Below are 12,031 nucleotides of genomic sequence, written 5' to 3'. Positions count from 1 at the left end.
TAGGTTAAGTTTCAGAGTTGCTTCTAATGTACCAAAGCTGGACTTAGACATAATTTCACTCTCACAACATTATGGCTGGTTGGAGACAGTCCGAACCACAAGTACCGGGTCCATGGTTCTTGCCGTATACTGGGGGGACGGGGACGACTCTCATTAACCCCTGACTATACCGGGGATACGCTTATCACAATGCCTTTCTGGTCTGTGCTGAAGCAGGGCATTCAGGCAGCCAAGTGGCTTGACCTTTATTAGTGAGCCTGGTTACCCCCTCTCGGAACCACAGACTTAGAAATCGCCAGCTCATATACAGTGCATAAAATATATTTATATATATACCCTTATACACCATTTTAATAAAAAATATCACAAAATTCTTCTAAGTCCCTCGGGAAGAGTGAAAGACGCGCACGTTCATTTTCAGAGCTCCTAGACCTTCCTATAAGAAGTTAGCCAAAAAGTAGCTTCGAAAAACGCTTAGGGTAAGTTTCAGAGTTGCTTCTAATGTACCAAAGCTGGACTTAGACATAATTTCACTCTCACAACATTATGGCTGGTTGGAGACAGTCCGAACCACAAGTACCGGGTCCATGGTTCTGGGCGTATACTGGGGGGGACGGGGACGACTCCCATTAACCCCTGACTATACCGGGGATACGCTTATCACAATGCCTTTCTGGTCTGTGCTGAAGCAGGGCATTCTGGCAGCCAAGTGGCTTGACCTTTATTAGTGAGCCTGGTTACCCCCTCTCGGAACCACAGACTTAGAAATCGCCAGCTCATATACAGTGCATAAAATATATTTATATATATACCCTTATACACCATTTTAATAAAAAATATCACAAAATTCTTCTAAGTCCCTCGGGAAGATTGAAAGATGCGCACGTTCATTTTCAGAGCTCCTAGACCTTCCTATAAGAAGTTAGCCAAAAAGTAGCTTCGAAAAACGCTTAGGGTAAGTTTCAGAGTTGCTTCTAATGTACCAAAGCTGGACTTAGACATAATTTCACTCTCACAACATTATGGCTGGTTGGAGACAGTCCGAACCACAAGTACCGGGTCCATGGTTCTGGGCGTATACTGGGGGGGACGGGGACGACTCCCATTAACCCCTGACTATACCGGGGATACGCTTATCACAATGCCTTTCTGGTCTGTGCTGAAGCAGGGCATTCTGGCAGCCAAGTGGCTTGACCTTTATTAGTGAGCCTGGTTACCCCCTCTCGGAACCACAGACTTAGAAATCGCCAGCTCATATACAGTGCATAAAATATATTTATATATATACCCTTATACACCATTTTAATAAAAAATATCACAAAATTCTTCTAAGTCCCTCGGGAAGATTGAAAGATGCGCACGTTCATTTTCAGAGCTCCTAGACCTTCCTATAAGAAGTTAGCCAAAAAGTAGCTTCGAAAAACGCTTAGGTTAAGTTTCAGAGTTGCTTCTAATGTACCAAAGCTGGACTTAGACATAATTTCACTCTCACAACATTATGGCTGGTTGGAGACAGTCCGAACCACAAGTACCGGGTCCATGGTTCTTGCCGTATACTGGGGGGACGGGGACGACTCTCATTAACCCCTGACTATACCGGGGATACGCTTATCACAATGCCTTTCTGGTCTGTGCTGAAGCAGGGCATTCAGGCAGCCAAGTGGCTTGACCTTTATTAGTGAGCCTGGTTACCCCCTCTCGGAACCACAGACTTAGAAATCGCCAGCTCATATACAGTGCATAAAATATATTTATATATATACCCTTATACACCATTTTAATAAAAAATATCACAAAATTCTTCTAAGTCCCTCGGGAAGAGTGAAAGACGCGCACGTTCATTTTCAGAGCTCCTAGACCTTCCTATAAGAAGTTAGCCAAAAAGTAGCTTCGAAAAACGCTTAGGGTAAGTTTCAGAGTTGCTTCTAATGTACCAAAGCTGGACTTAGACATAATTTCACTCTCACAACATTATGGCTGGTTGGAGACAGTCCGAACCACAAGTACCGGGTCCATGGTTCTGGGCGTATACTGGGGGGGACGGGGACGACTCCCATTAACCCCTGACTATACCGGGGATACGCTTATCACAATGCCTTTCTGGTCTGTGCTGAAGCAGGGCATTCTGGCAGCCAAGTGGCTTGACCTTTATTAGTGAGCCTGGTTACCCCCTCTCGGAACCACAGACTTAGAAATCGCCAGCTCATATACAGTGCATAAAATATATTTATATATATACCCTTATACACCATTTTAATAAAAAATATCACAAAATTCTTCTAAGTCCCTCGGGAAGATTGAAAGATGCGCACGTTCATTTTCAGAGCTCCTAGACCTTCCTATAAGAAGTTAGCCAAAAAGTAGCTTCGAAAAACGCTTAGGTTAAGTTTCAGAGTTGCTTCTAATGTACCAAAGCTGGACTTAGACATAATTTCACTCTCACAACATTATGGCTGGTTGGAGACAGTCCGAACCACAAGTACCGGGTCCATGGTTCTTGCCGTATACTGGGGGGACGGGGACGACTCTCATTAACCCCTGACTATACCGGGGATACGCTTATCACAATGCCTTTCTGGTCTGTGCTGAAGCAGGGCATTCAGGCAGCCAAGTGGCTTGACCTTTATTAGTGAGCCTGGTTACCCCCTCTCGGAACCACAGACTTAGAAATCGCCAGCTCATATACAGTGCATAAAATATATTTATATATATACCCTTATACACCATTTTAATAAAAAATATCACAAAATTCTTCTAAGTCCCTCGGGAAGAGTGAAAGACGCGCACGTTCATTTTCAGAGCTCCTAGACCTTCCTATAAGAAGTTAGACAAAAAGTAGCTTCGAAAAACGCTTAGGTTAAGTTTCAGAGTTGCTTCTAATGTACCAAAGCTGGACTTAGACATAATTTCACTCTCACAACATTATGGCTGGTTGGAGACAGTCCGAACCACAAGTACCGGGTCCATGGTTCTTGCCGTATACTGGGGGGACGGGGACGACTCTCATTAACCCCTGACTATACCGGGGATACGCTTATCACAATGCCTTTCTGGTCTGTGCTGAAGCAGGGCATTCTGGCAGCCAAGTGGCTTGACCTTTATTAGTGAGCCTGGTTACCCCCTCTCGGAACCACAGACTTAGTAATCGCCAGCTCATATACAGTGCATAAAATATATTTATATATATACCCTTATACACCATTTTAATAAAAAATATCACAAAATTCTTCTAAGTCCCTCGGGAAGAGTGAAAGACGCGCACGTTCATTTTTAGAGCTTCTAGACCTTCCTATAAGAAGTTAGCCAAAAAGTAGCTTCGAAAAACGCTTAGGTTAAGTTTCAGAGTTGCTTCTAATGTACCAAAGCTGGACTTAGACATAATTTCACTCTCACAACATTATGGTTGGTTGGAGACAGTCCGAACCACAAGTACCGGGTCCATGGTTCTGGGCGTATACTGGGGGACGGGGACGACTCCCATTAACCCCTGACTATACCGGGGATACGCTTATCACAATGCCTTTCTGGTCTGTGCTGAAGCAGGGCATTCTGGCAGCCAAGTGGCTTGACCTTTATTAGTGAGCCTGGTTACCCCCTCTCGGAACCACAGACTTAGAAATCGCAAGCTCATATACAGTGCATAAAATATATTTATATATATACCCTTATACACCATTTTAATAAAAAAATATCACAAAATTCTTCTAAGTCCCTCGGGAAGAGTGAAAGACGCGCACGTTCATTTTCAGAGCTTCTAGACCTTCCTATAAGAAGTTAGCCAAAAAGTAGCTTCGAAAAACGCTTAGGGTAAGTTTCAGAGTTGCTTCTAATGTACCAAAGCTGGACTTAGACATAATTTCACTCTCACAACATTATGGCTGGTTGGAGACAGTCCGAACAACAAGTACCGGGTCCATGGTTCTGGGCGTATACTGGGGGGGACGGGGACGACTCCCATTAACCCCTGACTATACCGGGGATACGCTTATCACAATGCCTTTCTGGTCTGTGCTGAAGCAGGGCATTCTGGCAGCCAAGTGGCTTGACCTTTATTAGTGAGCCTGGTTACCCCCTCTCGGAACCACAGACTTAGAAATCGCAAGCTCATATACAGTGCATAAAATATATTTATATATATACCCTTATACACCATTTTAATAAAAAAATATCACAAAATTCTTCTAAGTCCCTCGGGAAGAGTGAAAGACGCGCACGTTCATTTTCAGAGCTCCTAGACCTTCCTATAAGAAGTTAGCCAAAAAGTAGCTTCGAAAAACGCTTAGGGTAAGTTTCAGAGTTGCTTCTAATGTACCAAAGCTGGACTTAGACATAATTTCACTCTCACAACATTATGGCTGGTTGGAGACAGTCCGAACCACAAGTACCGGGTCCATGGTTCTTGCCGTATACTGGGGGGACGGGGACGACTCCCATTAACCCCTGACTATACCGGGGATACGCTTATCACAATGCCTTTCTGGTCTGTGCTGAAGCAGGGCATTCTGGCAGCCAAGTGGCTTGACCTTTATTAGTGAGCCTGCTTACCCCCTCTCGGAACCACAGACTTAGAAATCGCCAGCTCATATACAGTGCATAAAATATATTTATATATATACCCTTATACACCATTTTAATAAAAAATATCACAAAGTTCTTCTAAGTCCCTCGGGAAGAGTGAAAGACGCGCACGTTCATTTTCAGAGCTCCTAGACCTTCCTATAAGAAGTTAGCCAAAAAGTAGCTTCGAAAAACGCTTAGGGTAAGTTTCAGAGTTGCTTCTAATGTACCAAAGCTGGACTTAGACATAATTTCACTCTCACAACATTATGGCTGGTTGGAGACAGTCCGAACCACAAGTACCGGGTCCATGGTTCTGGGCGTATACTGGGGGGGACGGGGACGACTCCCATTAACCCCTGACTATACCGGGGATACGCTTATCACAATGCCTTTCTGGTCTGTGCTGAAGCAGGGCATTCTGGCAGCCAAGTGGCTTGACCTTTATTAGTGAGCCTGGTTACCCCCTCTCGGAACCACAGACTTAGAAATCGCCAGCTCATATACAGTGCATAAAATATATTTATATATATACCCTTATACACCATTTTAATAAAAAATATCACAAAATTCTTCTAAGTCCCTCGGGAAGATTGAAAGATGCGCACGTTCATTTTCAGAGCTCCTAGACCTTCCTATAAGAAGTTAGCCAAAAAGTAGCTTCGAAAAACGCTTAGGTTAAGTTTCAGAGTTGCTTCTAATGTACCAAAGCTGGACTTAGACATAATTTCACTCTCACAACATTATGGCTGGTTGGAGACAGTCCGAACCACAAGTACCGGGTCCATGGTTCTTGCCGTATACTGGGGGGACGGGGACGACTCTCATTAACCCCTGACTATACCGGGGATACGCTTATCACAATGCCTTTCTGGTCTGTGCTGAAGCAGGGCATTCAGGCAGCCAAGTGGCTTGACCTTTATTAGTGAGCCTGGTTACCCCCTCTCGGAACCACAGACTTAGAAATCGCCAGCTCATATACAGTGCATAAAATATATTTATATATATACCCTTATACACCATTTTAATAAAAAATATCACAAAGTTCTTCTAAGTCCCTCGGGAAGAGTGAAAGACGCGCACGTTCATTTTCAGAGCTCCTAGACCTTCCTATAAGAAGTTAGCCAAAAAGTAGCTTCGAAAAACGCTTAGGGTAAGTTTCAGAGTTGCTTCTAATGTACCAAAGCTGGACTTAGACATAATTTCACTCTCACAACATTATGGCTGGTTGGAGACAGTCCGAACCACAAGTACCGGGTCCATGGTTCTGGGCGTATACTGGGGGGGACGGGGACGACTCCCATTAACCCCTGACTATACCGGGGATACGCTTATCACAATGCCTTTCTGGTCTGTGCTGAAGCAGGGCATTCTGGCAGCCAAGTGGCTTGACCTTTATTAGTGAGCCTGGTTACCCCCTCTCGGAACCACAGACTTAGAAATCGCCAGCTCATATACAGTGCATAAAATATATTTATATATATACCCTTATACACCATTTTAATAAAAAATATCACAAAATTCTTCTAAGTCCCTCGGGAAGATTGAAAGATGCGCACGTTCATTTTCAGAGCTCCTAGACCTTCCTATAAGAAGTTAGCCAAAAAGTAGCTTCGAAAAACGCTTAGGTTAAGTTTCAGAGTTGCTTCTAATGTACCAAAGCTGGACTTAGACATAATTTCACTCTCACAACATTATGGCTGGTTGGAGACAGTCCGAACCACAAGTACCGGGTCCATGGTTCTTGCCGTATACTGGGGGGACGGGGACGACTCTCATTAACCCCTGACTATACCGGGGATACGCTTATCACAATGCCTTTCTGGTCTGTGCTGAAGCAGGGCATTCAGGCAGCCAAGTGGCTTGACCTTTATTAGTGAGCCTGGTTACCCCCTCTCGGAACCACAGACTTAGAAATCGCCAGCTCATATACAGTGCATAAAATATATTTATATATATACCCTTATACACCATTTTAATAAAAAATATCACAAAATTCTTCTAAGTCCCTCGGGAAGAGTGAAAGACGCGCACGTTCATTTTCAGAGCTCCTAGACCTTCCTATAAGAAGTTAGACAAAAAGTAGCTTCGAAAAACGCTTAGGTTAAGTTTCAGAGTTGCTTCTAATGTACCAAAGCTGGACTTAGACATAATTTCACTCTCACAACATTATGGCTGGTTGGAGACAGTCCGAACCACAAGTACCGGGTCCATGGTTCTTGCCGTATACTGGGGGGACGGGGACGACTCTCATTAACCCCTGACTATACCGGGGATACGCTTATCACAATGCCTTTCTGGTCTGTGCTGAAGCAGGGCATTCTGGCAGCCAAGTGGCTTGACCTTTATTAGTGAGCCTGGTTACCCCCTCTCGGAACCACAGACTCAGAAATCGCCAGCTCATATACAGTGCATAAAATATATTTATATATATACCCTTATACACCATTTTAATAAAAAAATATCACAAAATTCTTCTAAGTCCCTCGGGAAGAGTGAAAGACGCGCACGTTCATTTTCAGAGCTCCTAGACCTTCCTATAAGAAGTTAGCCAAAAAGTAGCTTCGAAAAACGCTTAGGGTAAGTTTCAGAGTTGCTTCTAATGTACCAAAGCTGGACTTAGACATAATTTCACTCTCACAACATTATGGCTGGTTGGAGACAGTCCGAACAACAAGTACCGGGTCCATGGTTCTGGGCGTATACTGGGGGGGACGGGGACGACTCCCATTAACCCCTGACTATACCGGGGATACGCTTATCACAATGCCTTTCTGGTCTGTGCTGAAGCAGGGCATTCTGGCAGCCAAGTGGCTTGACCTTTATTAGTGAGCCTGGTTACCCCCTCTCGGAACCACAGACTTAGAAATCGCAAGCTCATATACAGTGCATAAAATATATTTATATATATACCCTTATACACCATTTTAATAAAAAATATCACAAAATTCTTCTAAGTCCCTCGGGAAGAGTGAAAGACGCGCACGTTCATTTTCAGAGCTCCTAGACCTTCCTATAAGAAGTTAGCCAAAAAGTAGCTTCGAAAAACGCTTAGGGTAAGTTTCAGAGTTGCTTCTAATGTACCAAAGCTGGACTTAGACATAATTTCACTCTCACAACATTATGGCTGGATGGAGACAGTCCAAACAACAAGTACCGGGTCCATGGTTCTGGGCGTATACTGGGGGGGACGGGGACGACTCCCATTAACCCCTGACTATACCGGGGATACGCTTATCACAATGCCTTTCTGGTCTGTGCTGAAGCAGGGCATTCTGGCAGCCAAGTGGCTTGACCTTTATTAGTGAGCCTGGTTACCCCCTCTTGGAACCACAGACTTAGAAATCGCCAGCTCATATACAGTGCATAAAATATATTTATATATATACCCTTATACACCATTTTAATAAAAAATATCACAAAATTCTTCTAAGTCCCTCGGGAAGAGTGAAAGACGCGCACGTTCATTTTCAGAGCTCCTAGACCTTCCTATAAGAAGTTAGCCAAAAAGTAGCTTCGAAAAACGCTTAGGTTAAGTTTCAGAGTTGCTTCTAATGTACCAAAGCTGGACTTAGACATAATTTCACTCTCACAACATTATGGCTGGTTGGAGACAGTCCGAACAACAAGTACCGGGTCCATGGTTCTGGGCGTATACTGGGGGGGACGGGGACGACTCCCATTAACCCCTGACTATACCGGGGATACGCTTATCACAATGCCTTTCTGGTCTGTGCTGAAGCAGGGCATTCTGGCAGCCAAGTGGCTTGACCTTTATTAGTGAGCATGGTTACCCCCTCTCGGAACCACAGACTTAGAAATCGCAAGCTCATATACAGTGCATAAAATATATTTATATATATACCCTTATACACCATTTTAATAAAAAATATCACAAAATTCTTCTAAGTTCCTCGGGAAGAGTGAAAGACGCGCACGTTCATTTTCAGAGCTCCTAGACCTTCCTATAAGAAGTTAGCCAAAAAGTAGCTTCGAAAAACGCTTAGGGTAAGTTTCAGAGTTGCTTCTAATGTACCAAAGCTGGACTTAGACATAATTTCACTCTCACAACATTATGGCTGGTTGGAGACAGTCCGAACCACAAGTACCGGGTCCATGGTTCTTGCCGTATACTGGGGGGACGGGGACGACTCTCATTAACCCCTGACTATACCGGGGATACGCTTATCACAATGCCTTTCTGGTCTGTGCTGAAGCAGGGCATTCTGGCAGCCAAGTGGCTTGACCTTTATTAGTGAGCCTGGTTACCCCCTCTCGGAACCACAGACTTAGAAATCGCCAGCTCATATACAGTGCATAAAATATATTTATATATATACCCTTATACACCATTTTAATAAAAAATATCACAAAATTCTTCTAAGTCCCTCGGGAAGAGTGAAAGACGCGCACGTTCATTTTTAGAGCTTCTAGACCTTCCTATAAGAAGTTAGCCAAAAAGTAGCTTCGAAAAACGCTTAGGTTAAGTTTCAGAGTTGCTTCTAATGTACCAAAGCTGGACTTAGACATAATTTCACTCTCACAACATTATGGCTGGTTGGAGACAGTCCGAACAACAAGTACCGGGTCCATGGTTCTGGGCGTATACTGGGGGGGACGGGGACGACTCCCATTAACCCCTGACTATACCGGGGATACGCTTATCACAATGCCTTTCTGGTCTGTGCTGAAGCAGGGCATTCTGGCAGCCAAGTGGCTTGACCTTTATTAGTGAGCCTGGTTACCCCCTCTCGGAACCACAGACTTAGAAATCGCAAGCTCATATACAGTGCATAAAATATATTTACAGTATACAGTATATATACCCTTATACACCATTTTAATAAAAAATATCACAAAATTCTTCTAAGTCCCTCGGGAAGAGTGAAAGACGCGCACGTTCATTTTCAGAGCTCCTAGACCTTCCTATAAGAAGTTAGCCAAAAAGTAGCTTCGAAAAACGCTTAGGGTAAGTTTCAGAGTTGCTTCTAATGTACCAAAGCTGGACTTAGACATAATTTCACTCTCACAACATTATGGCTGGTTGGAGACAGTCCGGACAACAAGTACCGGGTCCATGGTTCTGGGCGTATACTGGGGGGGACGGGGACGACTCCCATTAACCCCTGACTATACCGGGGATACGCTTATCACAATGCCTTTCTGGTCTGTGCTGAAGCAGGGCATTCTGGCAGCCAAGTGGCTTGACCTTTATTAGTGAGCCTGGTTACCCCCTCTCGGAACCACAGACTTAGAAATCGCAAGCTCATATACAGTGCATAAAATATATTTATATATATACCCTTATACACCATTTTAATAAAAAATATCACAAAATTCTTCTAAGTCCCTCGGGAAGAGTGAAAGACGCGCACGTTCATTTTCAGAGCTCCTAGACCTTCCTATAAGAAGTTAGCCAAAAAGTAGCTTCGAAAAACGCTTAGGGTAAGTTTCAGAGTTGCTTCTAATGTACCAAAGCTGGACTTAGACATAATTTCACTCTCACAACATTATGGCTGGATGGAGACAGTCCAAACAACAAGTACCGGGTCCATGGTTCTGGGCGTATACTGGGGGGGACGGGGACGACTCCCATTAACCCCTGACTATACCGGGGATACGCATATCACAATGCCTTTCTGGTCTGTGCTGAAGCAGGGCATTCTGGCAGCCAAGTGGCTTGACCTTTATTAGTGAGCCTGGTTACCCCCTCTTGGAACCACAGACTTAGAAATCGCCAGCTCATATACAGTGCATAAAATATATTTATATATATACCCTTATACACCATTTTAATAAAAAATATCACAAAATTCTTCTAAGTCCCTCGGGAAGAGTGAAAGACGCGCACGTTCATTTTCAGAGCTCCTAGACCTTCCTATAAGAAGTTAGCCAAAAAGTAGCTTCGAAAAACGCTTAGGTTAAGTTTCAGAGTTGCTTCTAATGTACCAAAGCTGGACTTAGACATAATTTCACTCTCACAACATTATGGCTGGTTGGAGACAGTCCGAACCACAAGTACCGGGTCCATGGTTCTTGTCGTATACTGGGGGGACGGGGACGACTCTCATTAACCCCTGACTATACCGGGGATACGCTTATCACAATGCCTTTCTGGTCTGTGCTGAAGCAGGGCATTCTGGCAGCCAAGTGGCTTGACCTTTATTAGTGAGCCTGGTTACCCCCTCTCGGAACCACAGACTTAGAAATCGCCAGCTCATATACAGTGCATAAAATATATTTATATATATACCCTTATACACCATTTTAATAAAAAATATCACAAAATTCTTCTAAGTCCCTCGGGAAGAGTGAAAGACGCGCACGTTCATTTTCAGAGCTCCTAGACCTTCCTATAAGAAGTTAGCCAAAAAGTAGCTTCGAAAAACGCTTAGGGTAAGTTTCAGAGTTGCTTCTAATGTACCAAAGCTGGACTTAGACATAATTTCACTCTCACAACATTATGGCTGGTTGGAGACAGTCCGAACAACAAGTACCGGGTCCATGGTTCTGGGCGTATACTGGGGGGGACGGGGACGACTCCCATTAACCCCTGACTATACCGGGGATACGCTTATCACAATGCCTTTCTGGTCTGTGCTGAAGCAGGGCATTCTGGCAGCCAAGTGGCTTGACCTTTATTAGTGAGCCTGGTTACCCCCTCTCGGAACCACAGACTTAGAAATCGCAAGCTCATATACAGTGCATAAAATATATTTATATATATACCCTTATACACCATTTTAATAAAAAATATCACAAAATTCTTCTAAGTCCCTCGGGAAGAGTGAAAGACGCGCACGTTCATTTTCAGAGCTCCTAGACCTTCCTATAAGAAGTTAGCCAAAAAGTAGCTTCGAAAAACGCTTAGGGTAAGTTTCAGAGTTGCTTCTAATGTACCAAAGCTGGACTTAGACATAATTTCACTCTCACAACATTATGGCTGGATGGAGACAGTCCAAACAACAAGTACCGGGTCCATGGTTCTGGGCGTATACTGGGGGGGACGGGGACGACTCCCATTAACCCCTGACTATACCGGGGATACGCATATCACAATGCCTTTCTGGTCTGTGCTGAAGCAGGGCATTCTGGCAGCCAAGTGGCTTGACCTTTATTAGTGAGCCTGGTTACCCCCTCTTGGAACCACAGACTTAGAAATCGCCAGCTCATATACAGTGCATAAAATATATTTATATATATACCCTTATACACCATTTTAATAAAAAATATCACAAAATTCTTCTAAGTCCCTCGGGAAGAGTGAAAGACGCGCACGTTCATTTTCAGAGCTCCTAGACCTTCCTATAAGAAGTTAGCCAAAAAGTAGCTTCGAAAAACGCTTAGGTTAAGTTTCAGAGTTGCTTCTAATGTACCAAAGCTGGACTTAGACATAATTTCACTCTCACAACATTATGGCTGGTTGGAGACAGTCCGAACCACAAGTACCGGGTCCATGGTTCTTGTCGTATAC

The sequence above is a fragment of the Ascaphus truei genome, chromosome 1, assembly GCF_040206685.1.
Source record: "Ascaphus truei isolate aAscTru1 chromosome 1, aAscTru1.hap1, whole genome shotgun sequence".
Lineage (NCBI taxonomy): Eukaryota > Metazoa > Chordata > Amphibia > Anura > Ascaphidae > Ascaphus > Ascaphus truei.
Note: the sequence above shows the minus strand (reverse complement) of the source record.